Below are 27,557 nucleotides of genomic sequence, written 5' to 3'. Positions count from 1 at the left end.
TATCTTTTTCCTGATTTCCTTTAGTTCTTTGTCTATGTTTTTCTTTAACTCTTTGTGCATATCTAGGACCATTTTTAAAAATCTTTGGTATATCCCAGTTCTGGTCATTCTTGATGGTTTCTAATGCTTTAATATTCTCTTTTGCCTAGGCCATTGCATCCTCTTTCTTTTCATGCTTTGTAATCTTTTGTTGAAATCTGGATATTTTAATATTTTATCACTGGAATTTAGACTATGAGGCCTCTATTCTTTAAGCTTATATCAAGCTTAGAGATTTCCTTGAATGTCAGGAACTACCTCTTCCAGTCTTAGCAGATTTACCTGTGTAAGTGCTTTCACTCAAAGTTTATCTGTACATGAATTCAGAGAATAGCTCCAGGCCAAAGCATAGAGGCTTCCCTGATGCTTGCTGTGATGTGTCTTTTCTTGATCATATGCAGGTGGCCCTAGGAATTCTCCCATTTACACAGATACAAATGGCTTCCCTAAGAAACAGTTTCCTCATATTCCTGGGCAGTGGAATGAACGTTCTACAGCCAGCAATTCCTTGCTCCAGGCAGTACGACTTGACTGCTCTCCGATAGTGTTCCATAGGAGAGTTCTGTGAACTGCCTTTTACATACAGAACAAGTTCCAGCACAGAGAGTACCTCAGGCCACCACCAGATTGGGCCAGTCATACCTGCTCCAAATATGTGCATGAGACTCAGCTCACTGTGGAACAGGAAACAGGATCTGTACTGGGAGCATGGGCCAGCTCTGTGCCATGTCTGTGTGGGGTGGAGAAGTCAGCCAAGATACCATGAGATCCTACCACTTTTAAGTAGCCTTTTTCTTGATTCAGTATTCCCCCTGTTACTGCAGTCTTAACTATTTTGTAGATGTATGAGAAAGATTTTTCTGCCAGTTTTTGGCAGTTATTCAAAGCTTCTATACGGGGACAGAGCCCTGAAGTACCTCACTCTGCCATCTTGTTTGGGGCGGGTCATATAATATAATGTTTTTCAATCTGAATGGTAGTTAATCAATGGTTGACTAATTATTATGAATATGTTTTATAAATTAGATACATTTTCATTTTAATACATTTGAAAAGAAATCATGAACCAGTTACTGAATTCATCTAGGAAAGTTGAGTGAGATTGGGGTATATAAGCAGACAGTTGTATAATGTAGTTGCAATATTCTAAATCAGGAGTTATCAAATTGCAGTCCACAGGCCAAATCTGGACCATAACCTGTTCCTGTAAATAAAGATTTATTGGAACACAGCCATACTCATTTATTTATATATTGTCTATGGGTGCTTTTATACTATACCAGCCAAGATGAGCAGTTCCAACTTGTAGAAATTTTATGGGTGGCAAAGCCTAAAATATTTACTATCCAGCCCTTTACAACGAAATTTTGCCAATCTGCTCTAAATGGTTGGCATAGACTTTACTTGGAATAAAATAATTTTTTTTATTGTACACCTACTATAATAGACAATTTTATTAAATATATCATCCCTGTTAATTCACAATATTTGAGAGAATGTTAATACTATCCTCATATTACATTTAAGGAAACTAAGAGGTAGAGAACTTCAGTAACATGCTCAATGTCATTCTGAATAGTAAGAGACAAAAATAGATTTCTCTGCTGCAAAATCATATCCTAATTAAAGCTCTGACAGAAAAAAGTCAGAGATTGGTTCCAGATCTCTATATTTTCAAAGTCTATACTTTTTCACCCTGTCAAGATAGAGGAGGCTAGATCAAGGATTTGGAAAAGACAAGGCCTAAGATGAAAAATATGTGGCAATTTGAAGTTATAAATAAATATAAATTTTGCCCCAAATATTTAAGAGTAAAAATTTCCCCCACCAAAAGAGAATCACACAAACACATACATGCACAATTTGTCTTTTAATCATGCATTGTAGAATACAGAGTCACTGTGTTAGCATAAAGACCCAATTATATGATATTATGCAATTCAACAATTCTGTTGAGCATGTTTCATACAAACCACTAATACAAATGTGTAAAATTCTGACCTGAAGTTTTCTCTAATGAGATAGATGAGATAAAATCTTTCCCTGATAGACCATAAATGCCTTGAAGTTTAGCAGTGTGTATGTGCTCAGTACAAATGTTCAGGGAAGGAATTATTGATATTTAATCAAATTCTTCACACAGTATTTTGATAAAGAGTCTTACTGCAGTTCAGAAAGAATGTGAGAGATCAGGCAGTATCTGTGAGGCCTCAAGAAAACACACAGCCCAGCCAGAGACCATCCAAAGAGAACAAGAGGAAGAGATTATAAAGGAAAATCTGAGGAAGGTTCAGCCTGTGGATGAGCTTAAACTATCTAATCCTTGAAACCTTAAGAGTTCAGACAGGGGTAGTGGGAGAGTCTGCATTGTAAAAGGGAAGGACGTGTGAAGAAAACACTGGCTTATATAAAATCCGCTTGCCCGTAGGATGATTTAACAAAACCCAAGGCAGTTTTGATTCTCTGAGGAAAGAGAAGAAAGGTAGAGACAGCAATCATTTACACATTGGGTAAAACTATTGCTTATAAAATTAGCGTATTCTATGTTTTTATATTAAAAAGATGGCTGATTTACAAAATTATTGCAAACTTAGTGATTAGGTTTCCTTTACATTTGTGTTTAGTTATTACTTTACAAATATTACATGACTAGATTTCAGTTCAGAAGAAATAGATAAAATCTTGAAAATTGAGGAACTGAAGTTCTAATATTGATCATGTTGAAGCCTTTTTACCCTTTCATATTTGTGTTATATTTTGAGTTATTCTCAGTATTTCCAAGCATAGACCATTTCCCAAAATATGCTAAGATGGAGGAGAAATAATGCAAGTCTCAAAGCAAGTCAGTTGCTTAAGGTCCCCCTCAAATCATTGTTTCTTTACCATGAAAGGTATGGAGTATGACAGATCCCGGGATTGCATTCCGGGAAAAAATGCCTGAGAGAGCCTTTGACTGTGTCCTGCAGTGAAGACTTTCCTCCTGTAAAGCCTCTCTTTGCTGCTGGTTTTGAAGAACATGGAAGCAGGTTTAACTCTTCCTGACATTGCTATTTTTGACACTTTGTTTCAGGAAAACCATCAAATTAGCAGACAATGAAATTCTTGCTGTATTTTTAATCGTCTATTGTACATTATACACATATGCATATTTCTGTGGTATGTATAAGAAAAGATATATTTAATTTAGTTCTCCAGAACAAGTCCTTTAAATGAACATTTGGTGAAGAATGTGTGGAAAAAATAAATCTAATTCAGGTGCAGCAATCCCTGAAGATGTTGGCTTTAGAATTCTGTGGTGACATCCAGACCTGGGTCATTGAACACAATGTGACTAATGTTTCTGGCACTTTAGGATATTGAGTTACTGCTACTTACTTCACATTTTCCTTGCTTTCCAAAACTTAAAAAAAAAAAAAAGGTCACACAGCAATCACTAGCTGTAAGAACTTTAAACAGTCATTTTACCTGATTGAGTGTCAATTCCTAATTTGAAAGTGAAGAGATTATACATAATCTATAGTTGAAATCTTCTAGTTCTAAGAATTGAAGTAGCTTGTAAATAATGCAAATATATCTCAGCATAATGACAGAGAAGTATGAAACTTCCACAATGTAAAATCACCTCAGCCTAGTCCCTCAGGGGAACTAGATTGTCATTTAATTGCACTGGCATACGCACAAATATATCAAAGTGGACTCCACAGAGCTATAGAGCAATGTGACACTAATATGTGTTCTGGGCATCAACACCATTTAAGGGATTATTTTAGAGAAAAAGAATATTTAACTAAAATGTGAAAATAAGATTACTTAATGTAGAAGAGGACTGAAAATGTGAAACAAAACAAAACTTTAGGTGAAATTAATATAACTGCAGGCAAAATCTGTGTGAGGGGATAAGAGAGGAGAGCATGGGCTTTATGGCCAATGGCAAAGAATAAATTCCCTTGAAAAGTGAAAGAGTTGGGTAAGGATATTTACTTAGGAGGAAAGAGTCAAAATACAGCTCTAAGGAGCATAAACACTAAAAACATATTACACAAAACTAAATTTACTCATAAACCACCATGTCTTGTATTATTAATTTTGAAGTATAATTTATCTGGGAAATAATGATATTTTAATAGTTAAATTTACTTTTAAATGTTTTAATTTTATTCTAATTATCTCTAGGAGTTGCTGAATTTAAGAAACAAAGCTTTCTTCATTAATGGAGAAATAATTGAGTTACTAGGATTTTAGAAGACCTGATCTTTATCAATACAAGATTTTCCTTTGTGACCCAATAGCCTGATGATGCTTCACTTTGAGATGTATAATGAGGTTGTAGTTCAAGACTTTAGAACTAACCAGAGGACTGGCTGCTAAAGTGCATCCTTCTGATCTGAAAGAGTGCATTGAGCCAGATAGTATGGATTGCTTCACCTATATAAATTAAGCCCTTTCCCACAGGACTTGCACAAGGCTACATTATAAACTAAAAGCAAAACTGTGTGACCTTGGGTAAATTCTATGTTCTCTCTGAATTTCTATTGCTTCATTCTGTCTGATAAAATGTTTGGCCCTCCAGATCCATGTTCCACCCTTACCTGTTATCTGGGCTGGGATGCTGACCCATATAGGTTACATCGGCAGGATCCCACAGCATTCAGACTCTAGTTGCATTTGACAAAGAGGAGACTGGAGCAGAAGAGCAGAGTGTGGGAGGTGAGTGATGTTGGTATATTTATTCTACCGCAGGTGTCTATTGATGGAGGGCTATTGCATCACTCCAGGAGACATTTACTACATAGCTCTCTCTTTCCAAGTTCTCCTAACTGCTTTGTTCCCTTCATCCCATCCAATCTAGGGGAGTACCAATTCCTCTACTGTCATCAGATTCTGATTCCTGCACTAAATGTGGTTTCCCTATGCCACCTGTCCTAGTTTGCTAATGCTGCAGAATGCAAAACACCAGAGATGGATTGGCTTTTATAAAATGGGGGTTTATTTCGCTACACAGTTACAATCTCAAGGCCATAAAGTGTCCAAGGCAACACATCAGCAACCAGGCACCTTCACCAGAGGATGGCCAATGGCGTCCGGAAAACCTCTGTTAGCTGGGAAGGCAGCCAGCGTCTGCTCCAAAGCTCCGGCCTCAAAACGGCTTTCTCCCAGGACGTTCCTCTCTAGCAAGCTTGCTCCTCTTCAAAACATCACTCCCAGCTGCACTCAGTGAGTTCCTGCTCTCTGAGTCAGCTCATTTATATAGCTCCACTGATCAAGGCCCATCCTGAATGGGTGGGGCCATGCCTCCATGGGAACATCTCATTCTCCCACAGCTGGGTGGGGCACATTCCAAGCAAATCCAACCAGCACAAAAACTTCTGCCCCACAAAACTACAAAGATAATGGCATTTGGGGGACACAATACATTCAAACCGGCACATTCCACCCCCTGGACCCCAAAATGACACTATCTTTCCAAATACAAAATGCATTCATTCCATCACAATATCACAAAAACTTAAATCATTTCAGTAACAAAAGTTAAGCACAAAATCCCATCAAAATCAATTTAGGCGTGGTCAGTCCCAAGGCACAATCTTTCTTTAGCTGTGGATCTGTGAACTTAGAACAAGTTATGTGCTCCCAATATACAAAGGAAAGATATTCATAGGATAAACATTTCCATTGCCATAAGGAGAAACAGTAAGGAAAACAGGGTTAACAGGAGCAAAACAGTTCCTAAAACCCACAGGACAAACTCCATTAGATTTCAAAGTCTGAGAGTCGTTTACAGAACAATGTTGCATCCTTGGGGCTTGAGAGAGCAGGAGTCTAATGCTTCCTAAGTGCCTTTGTGGCAGCCCTTTTCTCTCCAAATGCTTGGGTGAGTGCTCCAACATATCCACACATTGGGGAGACCACCTTCTCGGCCCCACCCTCCTCAAACATCGGGGCAGCTCCCGGATTCCCTTCCATCTCCGCTCAACCCCTTCAGAGCAGTGTGGTGGCAGCCAGGCTCTCCCCAATTCCCTGGGAATGTGCTCCGCCCTCTTTGGGACTTCAGATGGCAAAACTCTTCCAGAGAATCGAGGCGGAAAGCCCGCCCTCAACCTCCAGGGCAAACTCACCCTTTTCATGCATGTGGGCTGCTCCGCTCTCCCAGCCCGAGACCTCTTGACTCCAGACCTCAACCTCCATGGCTCTGTCTTTGAAGAAATTTTTCCTTTAATTTTTTCCTTGTCTGTCTCCTCCAGTCCAGACCGGCAATGGCTCTGTCTATAAAGATCTCTCAAAAATTCTGTTGGCTTTGCATGAAGCACACAGGGGTCAAAGCCATTAGACAATAGGACTTTCCACAAATCCTTTCTGGATAATTCCGTCTCCAATCTTGGCTTGTACTGAAATGGTGGCTGGGTTCCATGTTTGGTTACATCCTCATGTTGGGCTATAGGTTCAGGGATTCCACCCCCTGGAAGCTTGTAATTTTCCAAGCGATCAGCTTCTGGTCTCTTTGAACCCAAGAGTTGAGTTCTAAGTTTATCTCTTTCTGCTCGCATTTTACTATAAGCTGCAAGGAGAAGCCAGGATACATCCTCCACGCGTAGTCTGGAGATCTCCTCAGCTAAGTATTCCAGGTTGTCGCTTTCAAATTCTTCCTTCCACCTGACACCAGGACTCAATTTTGCTAAATTCTGTGCCACTTTAAAACAAGGATCACCTTTCTTCCAGTTTACAACAACATATTCATCATTTCTGTTCAAGGCCTCATCAGAAGTATCTTTAGAGTCCATATTTCCACAAACAGTCTCTTTAAAGCAGTTTTGTCCTTTTCCATCAAGCTCCTCACAACTCTTCCAGAAACTCCCCATTATCCATTTAAAAAGCCATTACAACATGTTTGGTATTTGCAAACTCAGCAGCAAAAGCACCCCACTTCTCTGGTACCAAAATCTGTTTAAGTTTGCTAATGCTGCAGAATGCAAAACACCAGAGATGGATTGGCTTTTATAAAATGGGGGTTTATTTTGCTACACAGTTACAGTCTCAAGGCCATAAAGTGTCCAAGGCAACACATCAGCAACCGGCCACCTTCACCGGAGGATGGCCAATGGTGTCCGGAAAACCTCTGTTAGCTGGGAAGGCAGCCGGTGTCTGCTCCAAAGCTCCGGCCTCAAAACGGCTTTCTCCCAGGATGTTCCTCTCTAGCAAGCTTGCTTCTCTTCAAAACATCACTCCCAGCTGCACTCCGTGAGTTTCCTCTCTCTGAGTCAGCTCATTTATATAGCTTCACTGATCAAGACCCACCCCAAATGGGCGGGGCCATGCCTCCATGGGAGCACCTCATCAAAATCATCACCCACAGCTGGGTGAGGCACACTCCAAGCAATTCCAACCAACACCAAAATGTCTGTCCCACAAGACCACAAAGATAATGGCATTTGGGGGACACAATACATTCAAACCGGCATACCACCTAAACAATTAAAAATAGTTCCTTTGTAAATAAATTCTCTGAATCACCCTGTCTTGAGAGTGCCACTGTTTCCTTTTGGAATCTTTATTGATTCACTTCATTTGAAAAGTAGATTATTTTAATAACAACTTATAAGGTTGCTATGATTATTGTATAGAATGGTACTGGTGGTACAAAGTGCCCAGCTAACATTAGCTGGATTCTCTAGAAAATACCATATGAGAGAAGACTTAAGTACTAATGCTTTATTTGGGAGGAACAGTCCCAATCAGATAAAATGAGAGAAAGGGCACAAGTCCAGGGAGGATAGGATACAACTGAGAAATGATGTGTTATTTAACTGGCCACTGTTTCTTGAAAAGCTCCAATGAGACAGCAGGCAATGCTTTCTCTCTGAAGGCTAAGGACTTCTGGGGCTAGCTGCTGGTGTTCTTTGATCCTTGGCATTTTGGTCACATGGCAAGGCACATGGAGATATCTTCTTTCTCCTTTGGATTTTCATTGAGTTTCAGCTTCTTCCTATGTCTTTTTCCTATGTCTGAATTTCATTCTGTTTATAAAGGACTTCAGAAATCTGGATTAAAGTCCAACCTGACTCACTTGGGTCACACCTTAACTGAATTAATGTCTTCAAGAGATCCTACTTACAATGGGTTCACACCCAACAGAATGCACACAAAGGCCAATAACATGTCCAAACTGGGGTGCACAATTCAGTCCACCACACTATATAATTCCATCCAGATAACGCTAATTAGATGGGAGAGGAAGAAGAAGAGGGGGGATGACCTGGAGGAGCTAAGATTCTAGTTCATCTAAACAGATTCTTTCTTCTGGGAATTTGGAATTGGGACACTGGAAGAGTGATTTAGAAAGATGATGGGGGATACCTGGAAAATTATTGAGGTAAATGATTGTGGCTACTTGAACTGAAAGACAAATAGAAACTGAGATGAGAAGCTACATAGCACATTGACGAATGGTAGTATAAACCTGGCCCTAGGTTTCACACAAGGTATAAGACTTTATTACACAGATGCAGAGGTCACAAGGACACACAGAGCTGGTTTGCTCATATTCTTGGAATGTCTCCGGCATGTCTATGGCATGTATATCTTCAGGCATGGCTTAATCCAGGAATTCAATGATGCCATTAAGAAATCTATTTAATTCTCTCTCTTCTGTTAGCTCTTCTTTCCCTCATGTAGGCTTCATTTCTCTGCCAGGCTCACTCCAAAGTGGCAGTCATTAATGATTGTCAGTGGCTTTGACCTCTGGAGAAAGATATCTGTGCCAGTTTGGATGTATCATGTCCCCCATGTTCTTTCATGCAATCTTGTGGGGACAGACATATCAGTGTTGACTAGGCTGGAATCTTTGGATTGGGTTGTTTCCATGGAGATGTGACCCATCCAACTGTGGGTAATACCTTTGACTGGATTATTTCCATGGAGGTGTGGCCCCACCCATTCAGCATGGGTCTTGACTGGTCACTGGAGTATTTTAAAAAGAGCCACACAGGCCCAGACACTTGATGCAGCTGAAAGAGACATTTTGGGGAATGCCATTTTGAAACACAACCTGGGAGCTAAGGAAGAAGGTGCCAGCCACATGCCTTCCCAGACAACAAAGGTGTTCCAGATGCTATTGGCAATTCTTCTGTGAAGGTAACCTATTGTTGATGCCTTAGCTTGCACACTTTTATGGACTTAAGACTGTAACTTTGTAACCAAATAAGCCCCCTTTATAAAAGCCAATCCATTTCTGGTATTTTGCATAACAGCAGCATTAGCAAACTGGAACAATATCCAATATAAGTTTAATATCCAGAAAATACAAAGAAATTCTTCAATTTAACAGCAAAAAGACAAACAGCCCAATTTAAAATTGGGCAAAATGCATAATAGAAATCTCTACAAAGAAGACAAACGGCCAGAAAACCCAAGAAAAGATGCTCAACATCACTAGCATCAGAGAAATGCAAATAAAAACTAGAGTAAGATGCTATTTCACACCCATTAGAATGGCTACTAATAAAAAAACACACACACACAGAAAATTACAAGTGTTGGAGAGGATACAAAGACATAGGAACACTCATTCATTGCTCGTGGCAATTAAAATGATGCAGCCACTGCAGAAGACAGTTTGGTAGTTCCTCGGAAAAGTTAAGTATAAAATTAACATATGACCTGGCATTTCTACTACAATATATATACCCAAAGAGTTGGAGCAGGAACTCAAATAGATATTTGTGCAACAATGTTCATAGCAGCATTATTCGTGATTGCCAAAAGATGGAAGCAACCAAAGTTTTCATCAACCAGTGAATGGATAAACAAAATGTAGCATATAGATACAACAGAATATTATCCAGCCATTAAAATGAATGAAGTCCTGATGCATGTGACAACTTGGATGAAAGTTGAGGACTTTATGCTGAGTGAAGTAAGCCACACACAAAAGGACAAATATTGTTGGATTGCACTGATATGAAATAATTAGAATAAGCAAACTCATAGAGTCAGAATCTAGAATATAGGTTATCAGGGGACAGGGTGGGGATAGGGAATGAGGAGTTGTGCTGGTTTGAAGCTGTTATGTACCCCAGAAAAGGACATGTTCTTTTAATCCATTCCTGTGGGGGCAGACCTATTGTGGTGGCACCTTTTGATTAGGTTGTTGCAATTGAGATGTGACCCACCTGACTGAAGGCAGGTCTTAATCCTTTCTACTGGAGTCCTTTGTGAGACGATAGAGGACAGGGAACGCCCATAGAGATCAGAGAGAAACACCCAGAGGGCTTGGAAAGAAAGGCTCCAGAGGTGCTAAGAGAGAACCCACAGAAGCTCTGAGAAGAGGTCACTGGAACCAGAGGCTGAAAACAAGACCTGGGAGCGAAGGACCAGCAGACGCTAGCTGTGTGCCTTGCCATCTGACAGAGGAACCCCGGATGCCAGCAGTCTTCAGAGTCCAGGTATCTTCCTGTTGATGACTTAATTGGAATATTTTCATGGGCTTAGAACTGTATATTTGCAAGTTTAAAAATCCCCATTGTAAAAGCCAATCCATTTCTGGTATATTGCATTCTGGCACCTTTAGCAACTTGAAACAGGAGTTAATGCTTAAATTTTACTGGGTTACTATTTGGAATGATGGAAATGTGTTGGTAATGGGTGGTGATTATGGTAGCACAGCATCGTGAATGTAATTAACAGCACTGAAATATGTATCTGTGATGGATGGGTTCATGTGTCAACTTGGCTAGGTGACCCAGCTGTCTGGTCAAGCGGGCACTGGCCTGACGATTGCTGTGAGGATATTTGAGGCTGGTTAATAAACCAACGGGCTGGTTTGTCAGATCATCAGTCAATTGACTGCAGCTGACTGATGACTCATCAACGGGCGTGCCTTCCACAATGAGAGAATGAAATTGGCTGGATTTGGTCCGGGTGATCAGTTGAAGGCTTATAAGCGGGACGGTTAGAGAACCTTCACTTCTTCTTCGGCTGCCCAGTGAAGCATTTCCTGGGGAGCTCATCGAAGTTGCCGGTTCGTTTCCTGAGGAGTTCGTCGAAGTTGTCGGGTCGTTTCCCGAGGAGTTCATCGGACATCTTCCTTGGAGTTGACAGTTTGTTGACGGCTCTGCAGAATTTGGACTCGTGCATACCCACAGTTGCGTGAGTCACTTTTACAATTTGATAATCAGAGACATGTCTCATTGATTCTGTTTCCCAAGAGAACCCTAACTAATACAGTATCTGAATGCAGTTACAAGAGGAAATGTTAGGTTGTATATATGGTAACAGAATAAAATTTTTTTAAAAATCCACTACACTACACAAACAATGAACCTTAAGGAAAACTATGGACCACAGTTAATAGTACAATTATAAAAATGTGCTTTCATCAGCTGAAACAAATGTTCCACACTAGTGCAAGGTGTTACTAATAGGATGTTATATGGGAATCCTCTATTTTATGCATAATTGTTCCGTAAACCCACAACTTCTCTAACAAGAAAAAAAAATTCCAGTGTCCATGAAAATTCCTCCAAAAGAAGTCTGATTGTCTTATCTTGGATAATTTTATCACTTCTAACCCAATCAGTGGTTCCAGAGGGATAAGGTACTCTTGACAGCTTAGAATCATGACAAACACATTAGTACTGAAGGAATGTGATTATTAGACTCATCAGGAAGGGAAAGGAGACCTCTTAATGGAAAAGATGCTGAGCAAGTAAAGAAGGTAATGGATGTTTACTACATTCCTCTATTCTGTTTTTGGGAATCAATCCCTAACTGAGGTGTCACCCTTCACCCTTTTTGCATAGCCTCTGATATAATTAAAAGCAAAAAAACAAAATACTTTTAACTTCTAGTAATTTCCAAGTCCATCCCCACTACTAGATTTGGGGGATAAATTAATAAACAGGTACAAAATTATAATATAATGTGATCATTTTGATAGGTGTTTAGAAATTGATCAATGGCTATCCAGGACATTTAGTGTTTTTCCAATTCCCTTAGTGAAACTTGCTTTCAGATACATATCATCAATACCAACTTAAATTATTGTCTTTCTTGGACTAATTAGACTTTGAGAAGAACGAAAGCTATGATGGATGACACTGTAAAAAGATAAATGGTGAGAATTAGTTGTGGAAGTTGACAAAGGAGAACTATTTGGAAAAATAGAAAGGAAAGGGAAAGGGAGTATTACTGGGTACTTAGATTTTTGCTAGCAGTCCATTTACCTGTAAGATTGATCCTATTTTCTGTTACCAGGATTCTCTTAACAAACCAAGACAAGGACTGAGTAAATGTGAAAGAAGCCGGCATAAGGGTTCCATTAAATTGACTGGACTCTCTCATGACAATAGGTGTTTTCATTGGCTGTGCTTATCTCTGGCCCTCTGAGTATTTCTGGAAAAGAAATTAGAAGAAGTCCTCTTCTATATAGACTCAAAGCCTCTTGCTTCTCTCTTGCTTTGGCTTTTTAGGGCTTCAGCTTCCAAATTAAACTTTTCCAATTTATATTTAAATTCTTTCAAAAATTCTGTAATACGTTAAGGGATTTTAACTATCCTATATATTATAAGTGTATACTGAAATTGCTTAATAAGTCTTATGTTGGGAGACAGTAATAATGCTTACTACATATATAAATGAAACACAAAATGGCTCACTTTTTAATATGTGGTTTCATTGGCATTTAGCAGGCAATTGGTAGATATCAATAAAGGCTGGTTTTCTCCTGTTCTTAAGAATTATTTAGAGATTAAGAGAAGCTAAAAGAGAGAAACACCCAGGGAAGTTTAGAGAAAAAGCCATGAAGCAAAGAAACCTGGAAGAGAAGGACCAGTAGGCATTGCCCTGTGCCTTGCTATCTGACAATAGAGCCCTAGCTCTCTGGTAACCTGTCTTCAGAGAAGCTGGGTGTATGCAGTGAGTCATACAACTCAGAGTGGAGAAAGACTGAATTTCAGAAAATTCTTCAAATTTCAGGGTCTCAAACCATTGTATGTGAAAAATAAATTTTACAATGAAGAGGGTTACTCAGTTCTGTGACTGATGAAGTATTTTCGAAGCCCAGATTCAGAATCTTACAACCTCACCCATGTTTATGGAGAAGGTTTCTTTGGAGCCATCTATAATGTACAGTGTAGCAGAGGTAAATTCTGTCAATCAAGCTGGGGAATGTGTATCTACATTTGGGTCAAGAGCCTATTTGCAGCCAATAGATACATGCCAGTATTTATACTGCCTAAAGCCCAAGAAGGAGTTTGCAGAAAAGGCAGGCATCATTAAGAAAGTAACCGTAATTGGAAAATTGGATATAGTGTGGAAAACAAATCTACGTGAAAGGGGAAGGTTACAGACCAGCCAACTTCAAAGAATAGTTCCAGGTTATGGAGATGTTGGAAGTTGTCTTTGGAGGCAATTCCAGATACCGTGAACCCAGAAGTTACATCCAAGTTTCTCTCTCTGCCTTGCCCTTATTTTATTGTCTTCAGTACAGGGACTGCAAAGTGTTTCTGGCTTAAGAATGAAAGACATATTCTTAAAGAGAACATTTAAATATGATGACATTGCACAAGTCTGTGTGGTATCTTTAGCCATTAAAGTGAAAAGCTGAAGAAAATTTCCAGTGTTATGTTTTCCATTTAGTTTCTTAGAACTGCTTTCTGTACTTTTGTCAGCTTTGTTAAATGAGCAATTTAACAGCAAAAATAAGTACGTATTATTTAAATGTGTCTTTCCTGTACAACTGAGATATTTAAAATATTAAATATTTATTTTAAAAAGAATCTTCTGCTGATTTTATCTTAAGAGTTGTATTCTAAATGAACATTTGTGTATTTCTGTACATATTATCTCATTTTGTTCCATTTTAGATGACTATTGAACTTTGTTCTCCAAAAGCTCTATACTTAAGACCATTTTTATCTAGCAAGCGCCTAAAACAGAGGTCAGCAAACATTTTCCATAAAAGGCTAGATAGCAAGTAATTTACACTTTGTGGGCCATACCATGTCTATCATAACTACTCAACTCTGCAACTGTAGTATAAAAACAGTCATGGACAAATTGAAAATGAAAGAACATAGCTGTGTTACAAAAACAGGCCAGCTGGTTTTCTGGTTTGCTGATGCCAATGTAGAAGATATGATTGTTTCTTAGAAATTTAGAATTTTCATAATAATTAATTATCCCCAGTTTTTTTCCTAGGTCCTCAGTCAACAGAAAAAGTATTTGTTTAAAACAACTGGGTTAATTCTCCTGTAAACTGATATTCACTAACACAGCATTGGATGAGCTTTTCTAATCATTTTCAAAATCACTGTATTTTGACTATCGTGGTATGTATGTGTGCTTGTTTAGACACACAAAGAAATGTCTAAGTTACTAGACAGCAGATTATAATTAAAATTGGTTTCATTTCTTAAGTTAATTAAACTTTTAATTAAGTAGACTAATAATTTTCTAATTCTAAGCCAAAAGTTTCTGTTGTTGGTTTTGTTCTATTTATTTATTTATTTACTTGCCATTGAAAAATAAGCCACTCCTTTTCATAAGGCACATTTAAAGGATTCTCAGCTTCTGGTATTTGATCTTGAACTCTAAATCATGTATTAATAGCATACTAAAACTCTATCTCTGCATGTAATCAAACTTATTTACTTACATCATAAGCAAAACAGTGAGGAACTTAAGGCTGTAAACAACTTTGGAGCATCAATGTTATAAAAGGCTTAAATATTTTGTCAAGAAACAAAAGCTCATGCTGTTAAATAGAAACTACCCTATTTTAGTAAACTGAAATTCAAGATTGTGTACATAGTTTCTTAAATGTAAGAGTACATTAAGTCAAATAAAAAATTGGCAGAAAATAAAGCTCAAGTAGTATAAAATTGAAGTCTTTCTTCCAAAAAATTAAGATTAATTAAATGAGGAAATAAGACTTTGTAGCCACTGCTCTGGGCACTTTGATTGTTTTTCAAGGATCCTCTCATTTTTGAAACTTCTGTATCATCCTATTTCAAATAAAAAAAGTAATATATAAACAACAACAAAAAAGAATTATTTAAGTTATGGTGTGTGTGTGTATACACATGTGTCTGCATATGCATATATTATATAAGTTTTGTTCTAAAATAGCTCAATTTTTGGAAAACAAAATATTTTTAGTTTATTCATTTTTATAAGTGTATTTTGTTTTGGAAAAAAATAAGTCCTAGAGAAGAAAGTAGCAATCTTATCACATTTTATTATTTTGGAAAATATAATAGTCATATATATATATATATATATATATATATATATATATATATATCATGATATATCATTATTAATTTAATAATGAATACTTTTATAATAGGATTGTTTAATATCTTAGCTGAGAAAGGTCAAATACTATAGTAGGATTTTCTCTACCTTTTTCACTGAAGTCAGTGTTTATGTTTCATGTCCAAATTACCCTTGAAAGGACCATAGCTATTCATCCCACTTCATCCTTATTTTCACTTTAAAAATGTGACAAAGAATCTACATTTAATTTCTCCACACCATCACCAATGGCGTATTGAAATGTCCAGGCCTAATAAAGACAGACATTTGGGAAGAAAACAAAAATTGTCAGATAAATGTCAATTTATGGCTCTATAAACATCCAATCTGTCTAGAAAGTGTGTACTGATTGAGTCAGCTTTGACAGATAAAGTGGACTCCCTGAATATCCTTTCCTGAGAAACATACTTCATTAATATTTACATTTCTCTTGACAGCGCTGTTGCTACAAGCATAGGTTGGATATATGTAGCTCGCTTTTGTCAAAAATACATAGTCATAGGCCAGCATTTTCTAAGAATCCAAAGGCTCTGGTTAAGAATGTAGGCCTGGTTGTTCTTATGGACTTACTGGTCCTGGGATACACTAATGCAAAGAAACAAAAATGTGTGCCACTTATTTTAAGGCAGTTAACTTGTGACAGATAAAAGAACCAAGTGTGACTTTAATTCCCATCCCCCAATCCCATTTTCTTTTCTTCTTCATTTTCATTCTGCTGTGAGCAGTCACTAAAAATATATCTGGTCAATAAGGGGCAGATGTAATTGGAGAGGTTGCTATAGGAACATACAAAGTGATGCAGAGTAATAACTACTTTAATTTACACTGTGTTTTCATGTTGTATTTCCATTGTAGTTAAGCTCAACTTCAACAGGCATTCCTTAAGAAAGAGGCTATTTGAAATGCAGGAGAACCTTTATATGCTAACTTTAAAAATAATAAATTCTAAATACAAGTAGAGCTACAAACAGAAAACTGATATTTCTTCTATTTATTATCTTCTATTTTCAATGCATTTTGAATAAAATCATTTTTGTACAGTGAAAGACCTAGGAATGCATTATAACAGTGACGTAAGCCTGAGTAATGAGGAATGCTACATGAAGCAGCATACATTCATTTCTCCTGTATGCTCTCTTCCATTTTGATAGGCAGCATCTATATTCCAACCCTGAGACCCTCCTCATTCCCAATTCTGTTGAGTTATCCCACTCAGAAACTATGCTCTCCTCGAATCTTGTTTTTCCAAAAGGTGACAGACCCTACTGCCTTGTATCTGACCTCCATTTGATAACTCCCCAGTAATCATTTGAAGCATTTCAGATTGACATGTCAAAATAATTTCACATTCTCCAGACCCATGACAGAAAGGACAGGGTCATTGCAACCAAGCCACATGAAAACCTTCTAGGGGCATGTGGGGTAACTCTCTTCATGATTCAAAGCCTTATTTATATTGCAGGGAGTGACTAGCTCAACCTCATCCTGCTTGCATCTGTTCATTTTCATGTGTCCAGCTCATAAGCTCAATTAATTTTCTTTTTTCCCTCCCAAAGTTGTGGGTGTAGCCTATGAGAAAATTATTCTCAAAATGAGATTTCAGTGGCAATTTCTAACCCAGTGATCAAAAAGCCCCACAGATTAAGATAGCTCAGGAAACAAGATCTTTTACAAATCACATAAATGACAAGGCTAGATGCTAGAGTGTTTTCCTTCTGTATCTGGTGAGTCCAAGAAAAAGGTGAAATGTTCATTCTTTCCTTGGGAGAAAAAAGAAGGGGATGGTTTGTGGTTAAAAGAGGGGAACTGTGATTCATTTAACATTCTCATTACTGAATTTGATTCTGTTCCAGGAAGTGATTTTACCCGTAATGTCCAGCTGAAGGCATGGGGGTTGATGAGGAAAGGGTCCAGAAGGAAATGAAAGCCCAAAGATAAAAGTCACACCAGAATTTTTTAAAATGGAAATGACATGTGAGAAGGGTCAATAATTGATATATATGAAAATTATGCCTTTTTTTATGAAGCAATCAAGTGTAAATTACTCACTTAGGGGAAACCACTTAAAAGGTCAGTACTAGTTTATCCTGCCAGAGGGCTATTTAAATGATGTCTTTTTAAGAGTTTCAATCATGAGTATATATGTATGCATCTGGGAGTGGGCATAAAATGAGTAGAAATGTAATTTCTTTGCCAGGTGTTGTTTGCCAAATAGCCAGTGCTCTGTCTATTCAAGCCCCTAATACATATGATAAAGTTGCCTACTTTTTTGGTAAAAGTGTACACATATTTCTGAATATGTAAAGACTCTTCAAAGGATTGAAGCAAAAAGTTTATCAAAAACCTTGGATATGATAAATAATGTTATTTTTCCAAAAAAGCAAATGTCTAGAGTAGAAATGCTTCTACTTACCACTGAATGAGAAAATTGTAATCTCAGTATCAAAAAGGAAAGAAAATATATCATTCCAGAAAATATTTCTAATGTTTACAAGATCCTGTTTTAGGCTTAATAATCCTTTAGTTTCAAATAGATGTCAAAAAAAGTTGGGGGAAGGGATGAATGAGGGAATTTGAGTCTTCAAAGGCAAGTGGGACCAGTTTATAAATGATACCTTTGATTTCCAGACCCATTAGCTTGAGGGCAATGCTGAATGTTTAGTCTAAAAAATGAATTCAAATCACCCTAAAGAACTCAGTTTGGAGAGTTAAATAACAGCATTACATATTGTGCTTTCCAGTATAAGCCATCTTCTCTTTTTAACTATGCCAAATGTGTCTAATTGCAGAAGAACACATATTTGTTTGTCTTACATTAGCATTTTTAATAACTATGATGGTATGCTCATAGAGAAAATTACTAATTTTAGAATTAATAACCTGTCTTACATACATGAGCAATTATTTTCTATTTATAATTTCTTGTTGAGAACGTCTTACTCCTTAATCATCCAAGGGTTGTTAAAGTTAGTGGAGTTTCCCTTTAGGCTAGTGAATATTTCCAGCTCTTGCAGCAGTGATCATACCTTCACTGCACCAACAAGAAACTTAAGACAGCTCTGGCAGGGTTTGAGGTAGTCTGTAAACAACTACCCTTTCTCTAAACTGCTTGAAATCAGAACCAATATAGAGTCATAGGTATCAGGCAGATATAAGTTTAAAAATTACCTTCCAATTTTAGATTAAACTGCTATTGGTTTTCATGGCTTACATAAACTAGGTAAATGGGATTCACCCTTGAATAACATGGATTCACCTTTCCTATCCCCGGCTGTTCTGGATGACCACAGTTCTCACTGCAGGAGTAGGACCCTCACCTTCAAATCTTCATCACAGAGGTTCAGAGAAGAATGGGTTTATCCTAAAGGCAGTTGGTTCCCAAAGACAGAAGAGAAAGAGGATGAACAGAGTTGCTCAACAACTCACAAACTTTCCAGTCAGGAAAATTATTTCTTCTGAGGTTGAGTAAAACAGTGGCACAATAGACCTGGTCTGTTATACAACCTGAGGAAATGTGAAACCAAGAGAAAAGAGCTGCCCACCATCCCAATACACATGCTCCTTTTTAAACCTAATGTGCTACTGAAAAAAGTGATATAAATGGAAACCAAGCAGCTGATATAACTCATTTGCTTTGGTAATTTCTTAATTTACACCTAAGAAATGATTTAAACATTGGATAAATTTAACTCATTAATTTCTAATGTTACGCCATATTTCCATTACATGGATCCTTTGAGATTAGCCTTATCTATATGGTAGTAGGAAAACTGGTGTGGAATTTTAAAATTATCATTTTCTTGATATCTGTTTTACTCAGGTAAAAAGCAGAACATACATAAACACACAGTAAGTGCTTGGTTTCTCAGTCCATTTTGTATCTATTAATTAAAAAAAATCTTCCTAAATATCACATTGCTAGTACAGTATAGCAGAATTTACATTTGTATACAAAGCTTACCTTACTTCTAGAATGTCCACTATGCCATCACGTATTACCTCCTTATATATACAAAGGCAATGTGGTCTTCTTTAGGTTGTGTGAGTATTTTTATGCCTATTTTTCTTTTGTTAAAAATGAAAGCTTAGAAGGGGCAAGATGGTGGCATAGAGAGGAGTGGAATTTAGTCAGTCACCTGAAACAACTAATAAACAGTTGTTAATAAACAACAAAACTGGCAGGAACAACTAGTAAATAATCTGGAATAACTGCTGGGAGACAACCGTGACTGTTCAGACATTGTACACCAACCTGGATTGGGAGGAATGCCTGAGATTGCAGCATAGAAACTGTAAGTTAAAGCTGTGGACCCATGCCAATAACTCCCCCCACCCCCCCACTCCCCTCACTTCCCCACCCCCCATCCCCCGCCATGTTGCTGTGCTAGAAACTAGCAGCTCTTCCCAGGTGAGCAGAGTGAGTGAATATAGCTCAGCTGAGCTCCAACTGGGGTTTTAATTAACAAATGTGGACTGCTGAATACAAGCTACAAACTCCCAACAAGCAGACAGAGGCTTTTAGTGATGACTGACCTTAAAGAACCAAAGACTCATCTGTACTGGGAGGGGGAGCCAATGAATAAAACTGCAGGGCCATATACTGGCTCCAAAAAGTGGCTTTCTAGCCCTATTCTCTCTCTCAACCTGAGGGGCTCATAGGAGAGAGCTGCAGCCATTTTCAGTTCTTAGTGCTCTGACTCAGATAGGGGTGGAGATAACAGAGACTGAGAGACTATTCAAATGCAGATGATAAATCCCAAGGGGGATTTATCCTTATCCCTAAGACTAAGGAGGCAGGACCCAGCTTTCCCTTCAGAACCAAACTCTAAAACCTAAAGGAAAACAGCCAAAACAGAAACTGAAGGGACCACACTTCCTTACATCAGTCGAGAGTGACAGGCTGACAGGCACCACCTGCTGGGTAGTTTACAAAAAGCTCAATGAATGGAAACCTCACAGAAAAATCTGTCATTCTTCTAAGATACACCCTGAATATAACCCCATTCTGACACCTGAACCCATTCTGGACTGGGAAAATCTAACTGGGGTAACCAAGGAAACCAGATGCCTAGATAACAGAAAAGTACAACCTACACTAAGAAAACTGAAGATATGGTCCAGTCAAAGGAACAAACTTACACCTCAATCAAGATAGAGTTGAGATATGGATTCACTTTAATGAAACACGCTATTAAAGATTTTCAAAGAAATATGCTAAACCAAATCAATGAGTTCAGAGAAGATATAACAAAAGAGATGAAGGCTATAAAGAAAACACTGGGTGAACATAAGGTAGAAATCAAAAGTTTGAAAAAACAACTGGCAGAATCTATGGAAATGAAAGGCACAACACAAGACATGAAAGATGCAATAGAGACATTAACAGCAAATCTCAAGGGGCAGAAGAAAACACTCAGGAACTGGAGAACAAGACACCTGAAAGCCTACACACAGAAGAACAGATGGGGAAAAGAATGGAAAAATATGAGCAACATCTCAGGGAATTGAATGACAACATGAAACACTTGAATATGCATGTCATGGGTGTCCCAGAGGGAGAAGAGAAGGGAAAAGGGGCAGAAGCAATAAAAGAGGAAATAATCAATGAAAATTTCCCATCTCTTATGAAAGACATAAAATTACAGATCCAAGAAGTGAAATGTACTCCAAACAGAATAGATCTGAATAGGCCTACAGCAAGACACTTAATAATCAGATTTTCAGACATCAAAGACAAAGAGAGAATCCTGAAAGCAGCAAGAGAAAAGCGATCCATCACATACAAAGGAAGCTTGATAAGACTATGTGTGGATTTCTCAGTAGAAACCATGGAGGCAAGAAGGAAGTGGTGTGATATATTTAAGATACTGAAAGAGAAAAACTGCCAACCAAGAATCCTATATCTGGCAAAAGTGTCCTTCAAATATGAAGGAGAGTTTAAAATATTATCTAACAAACAGACAATGAGAGAGTTTGTGAACAAGACACCCGCACTACAGGAAATACTAAAGGGACCACTACAGACAGACAGGAAAAGACAGGAGTGAGAAGTTTGGAACACAATTTTGAGTAATGGTAGCACAGCAATGTGGGGAATCTACAGTGCCCACGATCACTGGCTAGAAAGTGCCAGAGTTGTGCTTCAAACCCAGGATTGTGTGACCACTGTGCCAAAGAGTCTCTGGTTGGATTCTTCTAAGACTTGGAATAGCCTTGTGTTGGCAGAGGGGCGTCAGTAAAGGACTTGACTCTCATAAAAAATTCAGCCATCACCATAGGACTAATTGGGATAGTTAGTTGGACTGAATACATTGCTGTTTCCTCTCAAACCAAATATACAGACAAATATAGAGAGAGTTATGATAGGGCAGTGCTTTTAGGAAAGATCAGTGCTCTGCTTTCCACCCCACAAAATTTATAGTACATTAACCTTTTGTCCATTTGAGGGGAAGCAAAAGTCTTTTCTTTGAGTCTCAGTCTCCATTTACCTCTTCTCTTTGCTATCACCTGCTAACCTTCTGGACATGCCTCTTCATTTAAGATTTTTGGCAACCGACTGCTCACCCCAAACATGGCCATCATTGGGTGTTATCATTTGGCCTCTTAATTTCTTGATATTCTCATTTTCAGTGACCTTTGCCTCCTCCACCTCAACTACCCACTCTCAGTATCAAAAAAAAAAAAAAAAGGCAAAAAACATAAGATATCTATACCTGAAACTCCACTTTGAAATATTAAACTCAGACATTCTACCTCTCAAGCCAAGCTTCTATTCATTTATCCTGTTTGCTCAGTTACTCTCGCTAAACTCTTCTTTTCCACCACTGAGGTCCTTTACATCAGGCTATTATTCTTTGCTTTGTTTCCTATCCTGTTTAGTGTCCGTGGTCCCACATTTCAGTCACTCTCTTGTCACTGTCTTGCAGTCCCCTCTGTTCTTTGCATGCCTATTTGGAAAATTCCCATCCTGGATTTATGCAACTATATGAGAATCCCTGTTGGGTTGCTGCTGGAGAAAATTACACCACCCTCTAAATATTCAGTTATAAACCTAACCACACAACAATGTTGAGCAATCTCACCGCATTTCTCTAGCTGTTACTCTTTTCCATTCAATCCATTTTTTCACTTCAACCCTAAGACTCCATGTTTGCCATTAACTCTAAAAAGTATATTCTTTCATATAGCAAATACTTCAATACCAAGCCACTAAACAGATAGAACAATTTAACATTAACATCCATCCTTTCCTCCTCCTCTCCTGATCAATGAAAGAGATACTCTGATTTTCTCCTTTAGGACCATCTCTACATTGAATTGCTAGAGCTAATCTCTTCCTATCTTCTCAGGAATTTCGCACTATCATTTTTTTAAAATAATCTCCTGTTTATTCCACATTTCTCCCATATAGAGTCCTAGTTATTTCCTCAACTCCATGGCCAAATTTTGAAAGAGTTGTCTGCATTTGTTGTTCCTATTTCTTCCTCTATATTCCTTTAAGAAGCTTTTTCAAACTCCTCTATCAAAACTCCTGCTGCAAAGGCTACCAGTGATCTCCTTGTTGCTTAATTCAAGAGGCACTTCATAGTCCTCATTTTACAGACATTTCAGCAGCATTGATCACTGTCTCTTTGTTGATACTCTGTTCTTCCCTTGACTTCTAGGATACCTCACTGAATTCTCTTCCTTGCCTATTCCTCACTAATTTCAGTGTGCCTAGCCAACATTAAAGCTTGGTGTCTTTCAGTGATCTGTCCAGGACCTTTATATTTTATCTCACTTCATTTGCATCCCAAGCAAAATCATCCACTATCATGACTTCAAGTTCCATCATAAGTACAACTTCAAATTTAAACCTTCAGCTCAGGCTTCTAAGCTCCAGAAATGCAGAGATGGCTTTTCCTGAGAAATACACATTTTAGATATTTTTCAGGCCTTTCAAACTCAACAAAACACAAATTGAAAACATCACCATGTGTTTTTATCCAGCTAGAAACTTGAAAGTCATGTTTGACTCTTCTCTTACTCACCTCTCATTCTTCCAGTTCATTCTATTTCTTAACCAGCTGTGGAATCCATCTACTCATCTCCAGCTCCTCCTCAGACCCCTATAAAACGGTACTCTTTTCTCCTTCCTGAACTAATGTAAAACCTCCCCAATTGGTCTTTTCACATCCTCTCCATTACATTTCTGTTCTATTCTGCACACATCAACCAGAATAATGACTATAAATGGAAGTCTGACCTCATTACTCTCCTGCCTGAGGTCCCTCAATGGTTTAGAATAAAGATCAAATTTCTGTCATGGGGTCCACATGGCCCTGTGTAACCATCCTTCACTCATTGCTTCAGTCTGATCTCTTTCTATTCTTTTCTCTGAATTCTCTGCTCCAGCCACACTGGGTTCCTTTTGGTTCTCAAAGTATGCCAGGCAGTTTTCCATCTTGGGAACTATGTCAGTGCTCTTTGCTCTGCCCAATATTACCCTCTTCCCCTTGCTAACTCAAGCTTCAAGTCTGCTCAAATACTACAATCTCTATGTGCCCCCTTCTTCCCCTCAATGACAATGGTGGTTTTCCCGGTTACATATAAACTCAGTTAAAAATTGGTGCTTCTGTTTTTAAGTCACTCAGAACAGTGCAGGTTTAAGCTTTGTAAGTGGAGGTGCTATGCATTACTTATTCATCACTTGATCCCTAACAGCTAGAAACAAAGTTGTTAGCATATAAATATTTGTTGTGTAGAAGAATGCTCCTTACTTTAAGCTACTTTAAATAAAGACAAAAATTAGTTTTCTTTAAAAAAAAAGAGAGCTTAGATAAATTATATTTAACCTGAGATGCAGAATTAAAGTGCTTAGAATCTTTAAATATTCTCTTGACTTTAATTTCTAGATGCTTTGGTACAGCCAAAGACTGTACAGATAAAGAAAACATGAAACAAAGAGGTTTGTAGTTTGAATCTCAGCTATTCTCATGCCAATGAAGAACAATAACCAAACTGCAGCAGTGCTGCACTGCCACACTCTTTCAGATGTGCTATGTCCAAAGTGATCTTGTGACAATTAGATGGATGATTACATTGATCAGAATGAACAATTTACCCTTCCTTGTATTATGTGTTAGTTGGGAGATAATAATGGAGCATTTCACACCAGGTGCTGGGGACACAAATACAAATCACCCATGCACTTCACTGTGTATATGAACTAGCCTAGAAGGTCATCTTATACAAAATTTTCCCTTAGTTTTTGTTATAGGAGAGACAGGCATATTGTGCTTTCTTTGGAGAGTGTAATGAGGGAGATTTTTGACAGAAAAAAATCACATGAAGCCAGGGACAACAAGAGAAAAAATCCCAGAAAAAGTAGCATATGCACTGTATATTGAAGAATGATCTTTGAATCATTGAGTAAGAGTGGTATCAGTTTCCTAGGACTGCTATAATAACATATCGCAACCTGGATGGTTTAAAACAATAGAAATTTATTGTTTCACAGTTCTGGAGCCTAGAAATTCAAAATCTGTACAGGAGAATCCTTTTGCCTCTTCCTAGCTTCTGGTGGTTTGCTGGCAATCCTTGGGTTTCAATCTCTGGCTTAGTCATCACATGGCATTCTCCTGTGTATCTGCTTGTCTGTGTCCAATTCTCCTCTTCTTATATGGACATGAGTCATATTGGATCAGGGCCCACTCTAATCCAGCTTGACCTCATCTTAACTAATAACATCTTCAAAGACCATATTTCCAAATAAGGTCAAATTTACAGGACCACAAGTTAGGACTTGAACATAACTTGGGGGAACTTAATTCAATCCATAACAAATGGTAAAGTAATCCAGGTGGGGGTGAATGGAGGAATTGTATAAACAAAGGTATGGAGACTGAGATGAACCTTGTGTCTTAACGTAGCTTCCACAGAAAGCAGAACCCAAGACTGAGGGCCTAGATGATATTATTTGATTAGAATACACCCTTCTAGAGAGAAGGAGTAAGGGATCAAGGGTAGTGAAGCAGCAAATGGGGAAAACCAATTTTCAGATGCATTTTGGATCCCACACCACTAAATACAACCAATTGCTCCATCCTCAGGAACACATCCCCATAGGTCCTTCTTCATTTCATGACCATTCATCAATGGATAAAGGAGGGGGGAGGTTTGCACACATCTTTACAATGGCTTCCAATACACATTGGTTAAAAGGTCTCTCCATATGGCATTAACTCCCCCACACTCCCAGGTTGGACACCTATGAGTGTGGGCACCCAAAAAGGCTTCAATGGCAACATAAACAAGAAAGCCCTGTGGCAGTTACCTTCAATACTCAATACAAATTTGGGATGTTTATTTGAAATGAACCAGTGAATTGGAGGCAGGATTTGGGGGGGGGGGTGCACTAGAAACAGGAATGCATATCATAATGCCTTTGCAGTTGATTCAGCCTGAGAAGTCGCATGAGCCAGGCCCATGGCTGGGACAACGAGATTGGTAAGAGGGCTGGACCAGGAGTCAGAAGACCTAGGTTCTGGTCCATGTTGCATCCCCAACTTGCTGTATGACCTCAGACATGTGAAAACACTTCTCTGAGTCTCAGTTTTCTTGGATGTGAAATGTGGAAAATTGACCCTACCCAGCTTGCCTCCCAGTTATGAGACAAAAAATAAAGTGTTGGAAAGCAGTTTGTAAAACATGAGAGGTCATTATTATTAACAAAAGGAGAGAAAAAAATGCAGTACTCTTTATAACTGTTATGACATCTAGATTTATAGAGATTGAGGGTCAAACACCAGGAAGAATTCTTAGGTCCATTTACTGAGCTTCATGTAATTATAGCCTACTTACTGAAATAAAATGTAGTTAAGGAAATTACCTAGATAAGCAGAAACATCAGCAGCTAAAACAACCCACAATGAAATAAAGAAATTCCTGTGTTGAAGGAACAGTATTGTTCTCAACAGAGCTCACCAGATTGACTGCTTACATAAACAAATTCCCTAAAATCTAAGCTCTCAATCATGATATGCTCTGTGAATTCACAGTCTTAATTTGTAACTGCTGAAATTTAATAGTTGTTCCTCCATCTACACTGGCAAAAATAAATTTTAAATAATGAGACAATTATTTAAATAAGAAAACCCTTAAAATTCCATTAGACTCGTTAGACTCATTCATCTTGATTTTAGGTAAAAATGTGTTCTTTTACCTAAATTATCAAGACAATGATTTCAATGTGCCCTTAGCAAGCAAGTGTAAATCTACCTATATATTTATTCCTATGAGTTGCCTCAAATCACTAGTGCTATCATGTCATATTTTATCATTTAATGCTTCTACTGCTTTCTCCTGAAATCCCACCTTTAGTCTACCTTACCTCCAGGCACTGGAAACAACAGAGACTGAAAATGGCATTTCCAAGTAACCAATAATACTGGAAATCCCATTCTCTGGTTTTAGCATCTAGTGTATACAGGATTTCGTCTTTGTAAAGAAAATAGTACAAAGTCCTCAATAGGAGAATTTGTAACAGCTGAGATAGTCTGAGTTATTGCTGGTCATGAATCAAGTGACTTCAGCTCCAATTCTGCTTCTTCTACTACTGGGCTTGTGACCTTAGGTAAGTACTGGAACCTGTTTTTTTTCTTTTGTTTGTTTGTTTTTCTGTTTCCTAGCTGCTAAAACAAATGCTATACAATGGGTTGGTTTAACAATGGGAAATTATTTGTTCTCCTTTCTCTTCTGGGTTCCATTGGCCTCCAGCTTCTGACTTCTTCCTATGGCTTTTCTCTGTTTTCTATATCTTTTGCTTATAGGAACTTCAGCCCTATTGGATTATGGCCCACCCTCATTCAATTTGGGCACACCTTAGCTAATCATATCTTCAAAGGACCTATTTATAAAAGATTTCACACCCACAGGACCAGGATTTGGGATTTGAACTTGCCTTTTCTGGGAGATAAGATTCCATCCCCAGCACTTGCCTAAATATCAGTTTCAATAATTGTTAATAAATGGGTAAGGCTGGAAGTTCTCTAAAATATTTCCTAGCTCTGGTATTCAATGGTGATTCACAACAATAATATGAAATGACTTTCATATGAATATGACCTGTCTTGATTAAGATTTAACTGATAAACTAGATAAAAATCACTGGAGTTCATGGTTTAGTTCATATATGCCTGAAGTTGATATTCTCAACTGTAGGGACA

General features: G+C 38.0%; 1 pseudogene; it reads left to right on the top strand.

Moving 5' to 3' along the window:
* The first annotated feature begins 8,377 nt into the window (after window positions 1-8,377).
* Window positions 8,378-13,639, top strand: LOC119507711 (annotated as a pseudogene).
* Window positions 13,640-27,557: the final 13,918 nt, after the last annotated feature.

This window comes from Choloepus didactylus, chromosome 13, assembly GCF_015220235.1.
Source record: "Choloepus didactylus isolate mChoDid1 chromosome 13, mChoDid1.pri, whole genome shotgun sequence".
Taxonomy (NCBI): domain Eukaryota; kingdom Metazoa; phylum Chordata; class Mammalia; order Pilosa; family Megalonychidae; genus Choloepus; species Choloepus didactylus.
This window is presented reverse-complemented; position numbering and strand designations above follow the sequence as displayed.